Below are 15,080 nucleotides of genomic sequence, written 5' to 3'. Positions count from 1 at the left end.
CTCAGTTTATCTCTTTGTCATAGCTTTCTTAGAAAATCTACAATTACTGTACCTCATCAGGTTAGAATAATTTGATATGGCAGTAGTATGCAAATGGTGTTCCCTATAACAAGCATTTACTTTGATTAGATCTTCCTGCAAAGATTATAGTTGAAATCTTGGCCTCATGGAAGTCAGTGGGATTTTACCCTATAGTTCTAGATTGGTGTTGGAGGTACTTACTGTGCCAGCCTCCTGTGTTTTCAGTTACCTGTACAGCTAGCTGAGCCTCTGTGCAAGTGACTCATCATGTCACATGGAGTGTTATGCCCTGCAATTCTAACCCATAGAATGTGATGAAGATTGGTAAATATTTTAAATCTGTCACACTTTCTCTTGTTACAGACAAAAGTATGCTGATTTGCCAATCCTGACTGTGAAATGTTCTCACTGCCTGAACTATTTCCAAACACAACAAAACTTCTTTTCTTTTTAAAAGCCCTTTCTATTAATCTGAATTGACTTGTACAGAAAAGCATTCTAAATTCAATACAGACGGGCACTATGCACTTACGATGAGCTACTGTGAAATACAAAAGGAAGCTCTTTGTGTATATGTGCAATATATGTAGTTCAATATATGTCTCAGAACATTGATGATCATAGCTGATGAAACATTGGTGAACATAGATGATGTAGCTGTCAAACTAGTGAAGAGCCATCATTTAAGTCTTTGAGGAGAAATGTGAACTAACTAGACTTAAAATCTAAGGATGAGTAAATGTTTCAGATACCATAAGATATAATTGGCACATTTTTCCAGAATTCAAACCAAAACTGAATGGAATCTTTCAGCTTTGAAAAACCCTCACTTTTTTTGCTTTTACTCTTGGCATTAATCAGAAGCCAAAGCTACCTTACCAGAAGAGCTACTCTAGTTCTCTTTTTCATTTTGCTAGAATCAAGAACTATCCAATATGAAAGACTGTTTCTCACAAGATTTCAAGACTACAAGATTTAATAATTATTTCATCATCAAGCAAGTGTGTTTCCATTGGGTCTCCAAGTGGTCTGACTTTGTACCTATGCTATTGGTAAACTGGCCACAAGCAAACAATATGCATTTTACTACTGCTGAATGTAAAAAAAATATGTGCATCTCGTGACAAAGAATGTAGGCCATGCTTTCACAATGGGAGATTCAATCCTCTAAAAAAAGACTTGAGGCTCAGAAGAATACTGTGGCTAAACAGGTCTAATGCAATCCTTAGCTGCATAAATAAGGGATGCTCAAGTAGGAGCATAAAGGTTATTTTACTTTGTTATTTTATGTTGGTGCAAGTCCTTCTGGGATATGCGGTAACAATTCAAAAAATGAAATTGACAAATTAGAGAAGATTTGGAGAAGAGCCATGGGAATGATTAAGGAATTACATAATATGCCCTATAGTGCTAGACTAAAAGGCTATGTCTGCACTGGAGGATTTTGTCAATAAAACCAGCATTTTGTCGACTAAACCCATGGAATGTCCAGATTCCCAAGGTTTTCTGTTAACAGTAAATTGACAGAACACAGCACTTTTATCCTGCTCCCCCGAGGCATAACTCTTTTGTTGACAGAGAACTGTCAACAGAAAGCTGGCCTGGATGTTCCAGAGGGCTGTCTGTTGAAAGACAGGGTTCCAGGACACCAGGCAGCCCTGTCTGTTGTGCTTCCGATTGGCCATTTTGTTGAGAGAGTGGCCAGGCAGTCTAGCCATTCTCTGTTAACAGAATGGATTGCTCTTGTGATCCACTTGTTAATTTGGCCGTGATGTATTAAAAGAAGTTTTTGGTGGAAGTCATTTCTGTCGATAGAAACTTAGTCAGAAGTTATCTTCCAACAAAAAATTCTATTGACAAACCGATGTAATCTAGACATAGCCAAAGAGCTCAACCTATTTAGCCTAACAAAGAGAAAGCTAAGTGGTGATTTGATGACAGCCTACTATCATTTTTATAGGAAAGAAGTATTTAATAATGGGCTCTTCAATCTAGCAAACATGACTTGAAGCTAGACCATTGGTGGGCAATAACTAGTCCATGAGCCAGACGTGGTCACCAGGGCTAGTCAGACACTATATTTACCTGTGCATCTAACAGGTACAGATGCTTGCAGCTCCCATTGGTCAGGGATAGCTGTTCCTGGCCAATGAGAGCTATGGGAAGCAGAATGGATCAGGACACCACTTAATACAGCTCCCATTCACCATGAACATTGAACTCTGGCCAACATGAACTGCAAGTGACCATACATAAAGATGTGTAAGTAAATAAAGCATCTGGCGGCCTGAGAGGCTAACCTTGGTGAACTGTTTCTAGACTGTGGGCTCATTATTGCCCAGCCCTGAAGTAAACAAATTCTGAGAAGAAATCAGGCAATAATTTTTAACTGCTCTGAGTGGTTAACCACTAAAACAACAGACTAATAGTGACTGTGGATTCTCCATTACTAACAATTTTAAAATAAAGACTGCATGGAATTTTTTTTCTGAAAGATTTTGCTTTAGGAATTATTTTGTGGAAAGTTCTTTAGCTTCTGTTATAAAAGAAGTCATACTGGATGATCCCAATAGTCCTTTCTGGTCCTGGAATCTATAAATCTATAAATTTCCCACAAGTAAGAAATAAAGATCAGACTGTGCCTTTGTGCAACACAAAGGTTTCACAAGGCTTCAAAGGTGTTTATGCATGTTCCCAATTTAACATAGTTGTGCTGGTTTCACTGGGACTACTCATGTGTTTAACAGTATCTTGTTAGATCAGGGACAGGGTGAGCAGAGCTGCCCTCATCTGTGGGGATCATGTATTAGAATCTTTCACAGAGAATCTTTAGAATCTTTCATAGTTGCAGCAACCACACTTACTGTGTGCTTTGAACATTAATGGCTGAAATGCCTGAAGCCTGAGAATATTGAAAAGACTTTAAAAGGATTTAAATACATAACTGTTGAATATCAGTTGAATATGAACACCTTGCTTCCTTTGGCTCAGATTTTTAAAGGACCCTATGTATTCAGTCAAACTAGACTAGACTATCAAAAGCAAGGGAGATTCTTCAATTTCTGGATGTCCAATATGAAATAACTTATTTTTGTGATTAACTTATTTTCCTGGTAAGATGGCAGGTGGTGAACGCTTCTGAAAATTGGGCTTTTCTAAAATGCCTACCATTGGACACCCAAAAATGAGTACCCCAAAATCACTAGTCATTTTTGAAAATCACTGCTGCTGTGATGATTTTAGAAGCTACCTGTGCAGATTTAAAACAAGACCTGAATGAAACCTAGGACATTTAACATTAATGCTTTAGTAATAATTAATACTCTGCACATCTTCAACATCTTTCATTGGGGACAAGGACAGATGGCGTCTCAAACTATTTCACAAATCTTAATGGCTTACATTGTCTAACAGTTCTGCAATACAAATTATATTCCTATTACCTCTGGGACATACTGTGGATAAGGAGAAGTTAAGTGACATGCCCAAGACTAAAAAGGAAGTCCTGAATAAAATAAAGGAAGAGACACAGATCTCCTTACTTCTAGTCTTATGGTTTAGCCCAGACCATCCGTTCCCTCTGTAAAGCACAATAGAGAGAAAGTTATTGTGAAAGAAAAAAAATCGAGTTTAACTAAAGCTGAATTACAGGAGTACCCCTATGGAAGTACATGTGACATCCACATGAATACCAAATGAATTCATTATCATCACTGCTATTTCCATGAATACCAAATGAGCTTATAATGAATGGACTCTTAAAGAGTTACTATTTTACTGAAAAAATAATGCCAGAAATAATGGAAAATTAGCCCCACTACCTTCTGAATAAGTCATATTTAGACAAAGTATCTGGAAAAAGATTCTAGTTATTTGTGATGATTTATTTCCACTGTCTTTTTAATACAATTTCACACGCCTCATAGTTTAGCAGAATCTGTTTCAAATGCTAAATGGTGATTAATGTAGATGGAGAGTATTTTAATTGTTCAGTTGATGGACTCAGGTAAGTGTATATTTAACCTGAGAATAGGCATGCGTCTCTTTAAGTTTTTCTCCAGTTGCCATTCTGACTATATAAATTCATGGTCACTTATAGCCAAGGTACTTTCATATCTATGATACAAAGTCACACAACATATGCAGAGGATCACTATTTTCAGATCATATATGATTTATTCCATCACAAACTGAACTTGTGAGGCATTTTCGCTAATCGTGCACCACAGCTACTTTCAGTTGATTCCTAGAGATGCATCCAAACCCAACAGTCTGAACAATTTCAAACTTTGTGGGAACTCAGTACTGAATTTGTATGGTGAAGTTAAGCTCACTTTTATTTCTTGTTTTTACAGAGTAAAGTTGGGATTGACATTATTGTTCATTGAAGCAGATCTAGTTTTGCTCACGATATTGAAACAAATTTGAAGTACCAGCCACAGTTTATAGGATCTGTATGAATGTGTGTGATTCGGAATCAAAAAGCATAACTTTGCATTGACTCATTGACCTTTGGTATGAAAAAAAGAAAGGTGAACTATATCATGGATTTTCTTGCATTCTGGGAGATTCTGAAATACCAGTTAAAAACCCGTAATGAGATCTTCGGACCGAGTCCCTAAAATGAAAACCTTTTAAGTCAGTCAGAAGAGTAGCAATAATAACAGCCATACCAAGCACATATTCTTATTTAACTTTGTGGGGGTTTTTTTTTCTGTGTGCAGCCTGCAGCTGAACTTTTATGTGTGATTTTTTTTTTTTAACCATGTAACTCAGTCCCTAACTGAGACTCGTGGAGCTCATAAGAGGCTTTTGACAAGATTCAGCTCGCCACAAAAGTCATTATCTCATTTTCATTTATTAACCTGATATTTCCAAAGGATTAACAAGGGTTTCCCTTTTGTTGCTTGTGCTGTGGCACAAGCCCTGGAGGAGCTGTTGCTTCTTTCCGTCTCAAGTGACATCTCACTCACATTAGATTACACCAATGTACATATTATAGGCATGACATTTATTATACTTCCTGAATTAAAATTCCCTATTTGAAAGTAGTTTTAATTGCAGGCAATAATAAGGTGATTGAATATAAGTGTTCATTTTAGTGATGGGCTAAAATCAAAATAACTTCTGCTAGAACTGGGTATGTAAACACGATACCCTAAAATCACATGCATATAGGTATGTGAAATAGTTGTATTGTTTCTTCTTGAGACTAATATTATTGTAAGATAAAAAATCTGGGAAGTGTGGTTTTGTATCAGTGAATGATTTTTAGGAACTACAATATTCTTCCCTGAAATACAGGTTTCATTGTGTCGGGAAAATATGTTGGTGACCTTCACTATTTTTTGTGCAAACTCTTATTGTAAATACGATGACAATTAACTAGACAGTGACTATCAGTTAGAGCTGTTCAGTTTAGAAAAGCAATGATTAAGGTGGTATAGGATAGTAGTCTACAAAATCATGATTGTATGAAGAAAGGGATTAGCAATGTGTTATTCACCCTTCCCCACTCTGCAAAATAAGAATTTACCGATAAAATTAAGGTACTCTTTCACACAACACAATAAGCTTGTTGAATTCATTGATGTGGTACATTGTGATAGCCAAGTCTAACTACATTCAAAACACTATCTCTGACACTGACTCCTATCAGAGACGAGATATTGGGCTAGATGGACACAGTACACGGTGGCTATTTCTACACTACACTAAACTGTCAACAGATGTCACTGTTCAAAGAGATCTACCAGCAAGACTTCTGATAACAGATTGCATCTACACATAAAAGCAGATCGAAAGAGCAATCCACTTTGTTGAACAGAACAGAATGGCTGACTGGAAGCTCTGCAGACAGGGCTGCCCAGGGAACTGGAAGCCCTCTCTGTTGACAGAAGTATCTAAGTGGGCACTCTGTCACCAAAACGCTGTCGAGTGAGGCATTATATCTCATCGGGAATAGGATAATGCTGCCAACTGGACAGCTGAGTTTTGTCGACAAACTCTCAACAAAGCACTTTACCCATGTAGATACTCAGCAAGTTTTGTCAACAAAAGCTGCCCATGTAGACGCAGCTGGAAAGGGATAACGCTCTTGGGGAAAGTGCTCTGTTTTGTTGAGACTCAGTGCACAAAATACCTTTTGTGTGTTGACACTCCCTGAGTTTTGTCAAGAAAAGCCAGTTTTGTTGACAAAACTCTGTAGTTGAGACATGGCCACGGGTATGTCACATTCTTATGTTCTTAGCTCATGAGGGAAGAGAGCATTGTGCTTGTGGAGTGACAAATTTGCAAACAATAATATAATATGAATTCCTAACTAGCATTAATTATTTTTTCAACCTTTGTCTCCAAGTCCTACTTGTGCACGCCAATAATATTTTCCTTTTACTCAGACATCCCTAAATCCACATTGTAATAAACTCCCACAGTGACACACCTTCAAACAGTATCTATCATTATCTGACAAAACATTTAAATCCAGGCTTCCTGTCTTTGGTTTAAATTTTCCACATAAGGATCTAAAATGCTCAATAAGAACCAAAATTCAATGTTCACATCCCCTTTGTAAAAGATCATTTAAGATATTAAGATCAATGTAATCCATTTCCATTCTAGCCTAATCAATGCAATCCAGACATGACTTAGAAGCAGGGATGTTGGATAGTATAAACAGCACCTACTGACAGAGACTGAAAACTACAAGATCTCTACCAAACATTCATAAACATTAATTACCCACCAGGAGAAGTTAAAAAAACAAATTGACAGGGCCAGACGAACACCCAGATACAACTACTGCAAGATAGGCCCAAAAAAACCAATAACAGAACTCTACTCGTTATTACCTACAGCCCCCAAATCACCGCAATGCATGATTGAAGACCTACAACCTACCCTAAATCATGATGCCACACCCCAGAAGACCCTAGGTGACAGGCCTGTTCTTTCTTATAGATAGCCTGCTAACCTTGTGAGGATTCTCACTAGCAACCACAGGCTAAACCACAATAATACTAATCCTGGAACTTCTCCTTGCAACAAGCCCCGTTGCCAACTTTGCTCACATATCTGTTCTGGAGATACCATCACTTGAATTTAACCATGTTAATTACAGAATCATTGGTACATTCTCCTGTTCCTCAATTAACATCATATACGCCATCATGTGCCATGTATATAGGACAGACTGCAAACACTCTTCGCCAAAGAGTGAATAGACATAGAGCAGACATCAAAAACCTCCAAATACACAAAACCATCAGCCAGCATTTTAATGGAGTGGGCCATTCTGTTAAAGACCTGAAAGTTTGTGTTCTACAGAAAAGAAACAATGATAAGAATATTTCTGATTTGTCAACCTTGATAACAATTTTTGGACCTCTGCGCTTTATTTATTTAGTCTGTTCTGGCAGGGCTGTAGATCTGAAGAAGTGGATCTGTCTCATAAAAGCTCATCACCTAATAAAGTATTTTGTTAGTCTATAAAGTGCTACATGACTGCTTTTTTTTTTTTTTGGATTACAGACTAACACAGCTATCTCTTTGGTACTACTCCCTGAGAGGTTTTAAAAAAGCTGGTGACATAAAACAAACATATTGCCTTCTGATTGTGTGTGTGTGTGTGTGTGTGTGTGTGTGTGTAAAAGTATAGAGTATATTTACAAGATTCTCAGTTGTTTATGGGCAGCCCAGTAGAAAAGCACAGGAAGTAATGTCTGAGATAGAGTGATTACAAATGATATTTGCAACAAAAATTTACAGTTACTTACTGACCAGATAGGAGTGCAGCAGAAAGCAGGCTCATGTAGTTATACTACACCAGTCCTTGTTACTGGTCTCTCAAGATAAACAGACTGAAATCCAGCCAATGTTTAGACAGGAAAAACTCCAAGAAGGAGAGTGTTCTGCAAGAAACAGGCATATTGATTTAGCAGGTGGCTCTCTTCACTAGACACTTAATGCCTCAGGATGGTGCAAGGGTGTTTTGTGCTGTTGGAGGTGATGCCTATGGGATAAAAAAGGCCTGCGAACATGGTTTCTGAAAAGTCCACTGCTTTTTTTTGTGATAATGCCATTGTTAACCCTGGTATCCCAGTTAGATTCCACTTGGCATAATCATATTTTTCTTAATTACACCATAACCTTTAAGGCCACATGTATACTAGTATCCCTCCTTATAAGCCCCCAGCCAATAAGGTGCTGTCTCGCCACAGTCCATTTGCTTCACTGGGTGCGTGGAGCTTAGGGATCAATCCCAACAGGTGGTCTGAAATCTGTGCACCAAACAAAAAGAAAAAAATACAAAAGCGTCTGGTTCTTAGACTGGGTACCTAGAATGTTAGAACCATGATAACTGGACTTTCAGACAACCTTAAGACATAGATGATATCTGCAAGACAGCGGTTATTAACAACGAACTGAGAAGGTTAAAAATGGACATTGTCACCCTTCAGGAGACAAGACTCTCATCTTCCGGCAGTCTAAAGGAGAAAGATTTCACTTTTTTCTGGATGGGAAAACCCCCTAGTGAGACCAAAGAGCACGGCGTGGGTTTCGCAATCAAGAATAGTCTGATTGGCTCCATCACACCACCCACAGGGCGCTCGGAAAGGCTTATACAACTCCAGGTGCAAACATCTGCAGGCCTGACCAACATCATCAGTGCCTATGCTCCAACATTGACCTCTTCCCAAGAAGCTAAGGACAAGTTTTATGATGAGCTCAGGATTGCAATTGAAGAAATTCCAACTCGCAAGCCACTGATCATTCCTGGGAATTTTAACGCAAGAGTTGGTGCTGACCATTCCAGCTGGCCCACATGCTTAGGGCAATTTGGAGTTGGGAAGTTAAATGAGAATGGGCAGCGACTGCTGGAGCTTTGCTGCCAGCACAGTCTCTGTGTTACCAACCCCTTTTTCAAGACCAAGCCCCAGCACAGTGTGTCATGGTGTCATCCCAGGTCCAAACACTGGCACCAGCTGGACTTGATCCTTGTAAGGTGCACCTGCATAGGCAACGTCAAGCTGATTCACAGCTATCATAGTGCAGACTGTGACTCCGACCATTCACTCATTGCCAGCAAGATCAGGCTTCAACCTCGGAGGCTGTATCAAACAAAGAATGCAGGTAGGCCACGAATCGACATCAGCATGACCAAAGACCCTGAGAGGGTTGCACAGTTTACCCGTGCCCTCAGTGCAGCCCTTCCTGGCCCAACCAGTGCAGATGCCAGCGGAAGGTGGGCATACCTTAGGGACACCGTCCACAACACAGCGATGTCAACTTGTGGTAAGAAGCAGATGAAGTCAGCTGACTGGTTTGAAGCACACCCACAAGAGCTGCTGCCCATCATTGAGGAGAAGCGGCTCACAGTGACAACATACAAGACATCCCCTAGCGAGAGGAACTGCAGATACTCAGGGCCACTCGTGGTAAAGTCCAAAGGACAGCCAGGCGCTGTGCTAATGACTACTGGCTTCAGCTGTGCTCCAGAATCCACACCTGTGCAGACAATGGCAACATAAAGGGCATGTATGATGGAATCAGGGAAGCCATTGGACCAATTCAAAATAAGATTGCTACCCTGAAGGCACTCAATGGAGAGATCCTTAAGGACCGCTCCAAACAGATGGAAAGGTGGGTGGAGCATTACTCAGAGTTGTATGCTTTAGAGAACACTGTCACAGAAGCAGCACTGAATGCCATTAGGTGCCTTCCAACTTTGTCAGAGCTCTACAATGTACCAACAGCGCTGGAGGTCAGCCAGGCACTTGACGCACTGGCAGTTGGGAAAGCCCCAGGTAAAGATGGCATTCCATCAGAAATTCTCAAGTGTGCTAAGAGCAGCCTGATTCCAGAACTGCATGGGCTGCTGTGTTGGAAGGAGCGGAAAGTACCACAAGACATGAGAGATGCCAACATAGTTACTCTTTGCAAGAACAAGGGTTACAGGAGCGACTGTAACAACTATCGTGGTATAGCCCTCCTTAGTATTGTTGGAAAGCTCTTTGCCTGGGTAGTATTAAAGAGGCTCCAAGTCCTTGCAGAACGAGTCTATCCTGAGTCACAGTGCAGGTTTAGAGCTAAAGGATCTACCATCAATATGATATTTTCCCTTAGGCAGCTGCAGGAAAAGTGCAGGGAACACCAAAGGCCACTATGCATTTCATTCATCGACCTAACCAAGGCTTTTGACTGTGTTAGCAGAAATGGTCTTTTTTCAAATTCTGGAAAAGATTGGCTGTCCCCCCACCCTGCTCAATATCATCAAGTCTTTCCAAGAGGACATGAAGGGAGTCATTGTCTATGATGGATCTACCTCCGAACCTTTCAGTACCAAAGGGGAGTGAAGCAGGGTTGCATTCTGGCCCCTACACTTTGTGGAATATTTTTTTCCATCCGGCTCAAATATGCCTTTGGTTCAGCCACCACAGGCATTTACCTTCACATGAGATCTGATGGCAAGCTCTTCCAGCTTTCTAAGCTAAAAGCAAGGACCAAAGTGCAAACTAGGTGCTTGTGAGACTTCCTCTTTGCGGATGATGCAGCTATTATAACTCATACACAGGATGAACTACAGCACCTTATGAATCGCTTTGCAGATCCCTGCAAAGAGTTCAGGCTTATCATCAATATCAAGAAAACGCAAGTGATGAGTCAGGACACTAACCTTCCGCTTGCCATAAGCATCAACGATCACCAGCTGGAAGTTGTCCATGAGTTCGTTTACCTGGGCTCCACAATATCCGACAACCTCTCCCTTGAAAGTGAGATTAACAAACGTATCGGAATGGCTGCCACCACACTATCCAGGCTAACAAAAAGAATATGGTCCAACAGGAAACTCACAGAGCACACCAAAGCACAAGTCTATAGAGCCTGCATACTGAGTACCCTCCTGTACGGCTGTGAAACTTGGACGCTGAGCTCCAAGTATGAAAAGAGGCTCAACTCATTTCATATGCATTCCCTGAGATGCATCCTGGGAATCTCCTGGTGGGACAAGGTGACCAACAACACGGTGCTCAAACGAGCAGGGACTGCCACCATGCACACTTTGATCAAGCAGAGACGCCTGTGATGGCTAGGTCACATCTCCCACGTGCAGGACAGTTGCATACCTAAGGATTTGTTCTATGGTGAACTGACGACAGTGACCAGGCTGGTTGGAAGACCTCATCTCTGCTACAAAGATGTGTGCAAGCGTGACTTGAAGGCTGCTAACATCAGCATTGCCACCTAGGAGACACTCACCACTGATCGATGCCTGTGGAAGCAACAGGTGAAAAAAGGACTATCCCAGTATGAAGACAACCTCAGGCAACAAGCAGAAGAGAAAAGAACCCTGAGGAAGTCTCGCCCCGAGTCCATTAACCAAGGCTCAGTGTTCTCCTGTACCCTGTGCAGAAAAGACTGTCACTCACGAATCGGACTTTACAGCCACACTAGACGCTGCTGTCGATCCAACCCTGGCTGCAACAACATACCATAGTCCTCCGGGACTGATGGATGCCTACCATACTAGCAAGCCCTTTTGGAAAACCAGGCCCCCTTCCAGCAGAACAAGTGGAGCATCCATATACAAAATCCACTCTTTTGAATTCCTTTCAAAAGAATAGGGCGTTTCTTCTGGAGGCCCTCTTCCTTTCCCAAATGATGAAGAGTACCTTTTCTTGCAATATTCTTTCAGAGAAATGCTTGTGTAGACACTCTGGGGGCCCTTTGTTCGAAAGAGTGGTCCTCATGGTACCAGATTTTTCAATCCCTGGCCCCAGTGGCTGGGTAGCTGCTCAAAGAGCTTATTGCTCTTTTGATCCCTTTTTTTGTGTGTGGATGAGCTCTTTTGAAAGAAAATCTTCCAGAAGACCATCTTTTGAAAGATCATTGTAGAGTAGATGTGGCCATAGAGTGTGTCTACATTAGCATTGTTTGTTAAGGAAAATAATGTCAACATGCAGAAACTGACAATGGCAAAGATGCCAATATGTCAATTTCATACTTGTCACTTTTGTGGACAGATTGTGTTCACACTGAGAGTTCCCCCTTTGACAGCAGGAGCAATGGACTGTAGGTACGCATCACACCGTGTCTGGCCCTACCATCACCTGCTAGGTGTTGTGGAACAGAGTGTGGTGCAATGCGACTGTGCAAACCATCCCATTGGTGTCTTCTGATGTCCTTTTGCACCTCTTTTCCAGCTATCATTCTTTGCTGTGTACTCTAGCGTCTGAAGTGAAGAAGAATGGCTCCTGCATTTCCCTTGCATGATCTGTTAAAGCCATGTCTACACTAGCCGGCTATTTTGAAGTAGCCGTGCCAACTTAGAAATAGCGCCCGCCGCATCTACACATGCTGAGAGCTATTTCGAAGTTGAAATTGACATAAGGTGGCGAGGCATCGAAGTCGCTATCCTCATCAGGAGATGGGAATAGCGCCCTACTTCGACGTTGAACGTCGAAGTAGGGTGTGTGTAGACGATCCGCGTCCCGCAGCATCAAAATAGTGGGGTCCTCCATGGCAGCCATCAGCTGAGGGGTTGAGAGATGCTCTCTCCAGCCCCTGAGCTCTATGGTCGCCATGTGCAGCAGCCCCTTAAATCTCCCCGCCCCCTTATTTCCTGTGCAGAAAGCTGAGAGCTCATGCAGGCAGCAGCACAGCCATGTGCCCAGCCTGCACGTCCCTCAGCAGCCCCAACCCACCACCCTGCACCCCATGGCATCCAGCCAGCCCCCCAAGCGCCCACAGGGCACCCCCCCCCAAGGGGACCCAGGGCTCCCAGCCTACCAGCCAGCGGGGGAAGAGGCAGTGGGGCCCCTCCTGGACAGAGGCTGAGATCCAGGACCTGCTGGGGCTCTGGGACAAGGAGGAGGTGCTCCAGGTAATGGGGAGCAAGAGGTGGAACGTGGATGCATTCGCTTGGCGGACCGAGGGCCTGGCTGCTCGGGGTCACCCTGCCCGCACTCCTGACCGCGTCAGGAGTAAAGTAAAGGAGCTGCGGCAGGGTTACACCCGGGCCCGGGACACGGCCAGCTGATCTGGAGCCACCCCCGCTGCTTACCCCTTTTACAGGGAGCTCAGGGCCATCCTGGGCCCCCGGTACACCTCCTCCCCACCAGCCACCCTTGACACATCTGCCGATGAGCCCCAGCAGGCCCCGGAGATGGAGTCCACCCGGGAGGCCAGCCCTGCACCCCAGGGGCCCCCCCAGGAGCCCACCCCTGAGACACCGGAGGAGGAGGAGGGGGCCTCCAGCGATGGGGGGCTCCAAATCGACCTCCCCTCCCACAATTCCAGCAGGGTGTCTGCCCGATGGGTGCTCCCCGACCATGGGAGCGGCCTGTCACGTATGTACCCCCCGGTGCACATCCCCAGGGTTAAGGGGCAGGGACAAGAGACATGACCAGGGCCCTCCACACACCCAGATGACCATGGCCCCGAGGACAGCAGTGGCATGTCCCTCAGAAGAGTTTATCAGCCCCTGCCCCCCAGCAGGACAGTGCCATGCCCCATCCCTGGGGATGGGGGGAGCGGAACCTAGGGTCCCCCGGGGAGGGGGGTTGGACACCCATCAGCACCATCATCAGCATCTCCGGGGAACGGGGATGGGGAACCAGCAGCAGAGAGGTGGGGGGGACAAGGGCCATGGGTCAGGGCCCAGACTAATGGCTGTCTCCACTCTTCTTCCCCCCTCTGTTCCGCAGCTGCACCATCGGAGTGACCGGAGAGCACCGGCGCGGCATCCGGGGTCCCAGAGAGTCCACCGGGGCCATCCCACCAGGCCAGCCCCTTGGCGGAGCACGGACCAGCCCCAGCATGAGCCCGACAGCGGAGGAGCCATCTGCGGGCGTCCACGGACCCCCCAGCTGCTTGCCACCCTCCGGCGTCAGCTGGAGGAGTCCGAGCGGCGCCTGCAGGTGGAGGAGCAGCGGCTCCATCTCCAGGAGCGAGCACTGGCCTGGCGCCAGGAGGCTTGGGGGGCCTTCATGTGCACCTTAGAGGACATCATGCAGCACTTGGCCCCCCCCCCCGCCGCTCCACCTGCTGCTCCGCCCTCCGCTCTGCCTGCTGTCCCTCCACCATCTGCCATCCTGGGGCCTGCCACCGAGGGAGACCATGGGCCTCCGGACTCTGTCCGGCCCTATCTGCTGGTTCTCCTGGCCCCCACGCAGCCTCAACCAGGCCTCTGGCCGAGACATGGGTCGCGCCCCTCAAACACCAGGTGCAGGACAATAGGGGTGCATGGCCGAGGTTGTTGCTGCCCAAGGCCCCCTCCTTTGGACATATTCCCCACCGTCTTTGTAAATAGTTTTTGTTCTACCCCTGTTTTGTACCTGCCCCCCCCATGTACATAGTTCCCCCCTTCTTCTTCTGTTAATAATTAATACAAGGTTGCACGGTTTTGTTTAAAAAAAATTCCATTTATTGCACAGAAGTGTGTGTGGGGGGGTGCTCTCGGGTTCTCTGTGGTGTGGGCGTGGGGGCAGGGAGTGTTGTGGAGGATGGGGGGGTGCAGTGGGTGGCTCACCCACAGCTGGCCCTGCCAGCGTTCACCCTGCAGCCTGCTCAAAATGGGCCCGCAGGGCCTCCCGGACCTGGATCCCCTCAGGGTTGACCTGGCGACTGCGGGCAGAGTGTGGCTGGACGTCGGCCCTGCCAGCCTCCACAGCCCAGGCCTGGAAGAAGGCCTCTCCCTTGCTCCCCACCAGGGTGTGGAGTGTGTTGCACACGCCCAAAACCTGGGGGATGTTGGTGAGGCCTGCATCCAGCTGGGTGAGGAGACACCTCCAGCGCCCTTTGAAGCGGCCGAAAGTGCGCTCAACCACCTGGCGTGCATGGTTCAAGTGCGTGTTGAACCACTCCTGGCTGGCTGTGACATGGCCCATGTAAGGGTGCATGAACCAGGGCCGGAGGAGGTACACCGCGTCTGCAACAAGGCAGAGGGGCATGGTGGTGTCCCCCACAGGGATCTCTCGCTGGGGGATGTAGGTCCCCGCCTCCAGCCGGCAGCACAGGCCCGAATTTCTGAACACCCGGGCATCGTGAGTGCTGCCAGG

This window comes from Carettochelys insculpta, chromosome 7 (genome assembly GCF_033958435.1).
Source record: "Carettochelys insculpta isolate YL-2023 chromosome 7, ASM3395843v1, whole genome shotgun sequence".
NCBI classification, from domain to species: Eukaryota; Metazoa; Chordata; order Testudines; family Carettochelyidae; genus Carettochelys; species Carettochelys insculpta.
The sequence above is the reverse complement of the archived record's forward strand: the minus strand, read 5'-3'. Positions refer to the sequence as shown.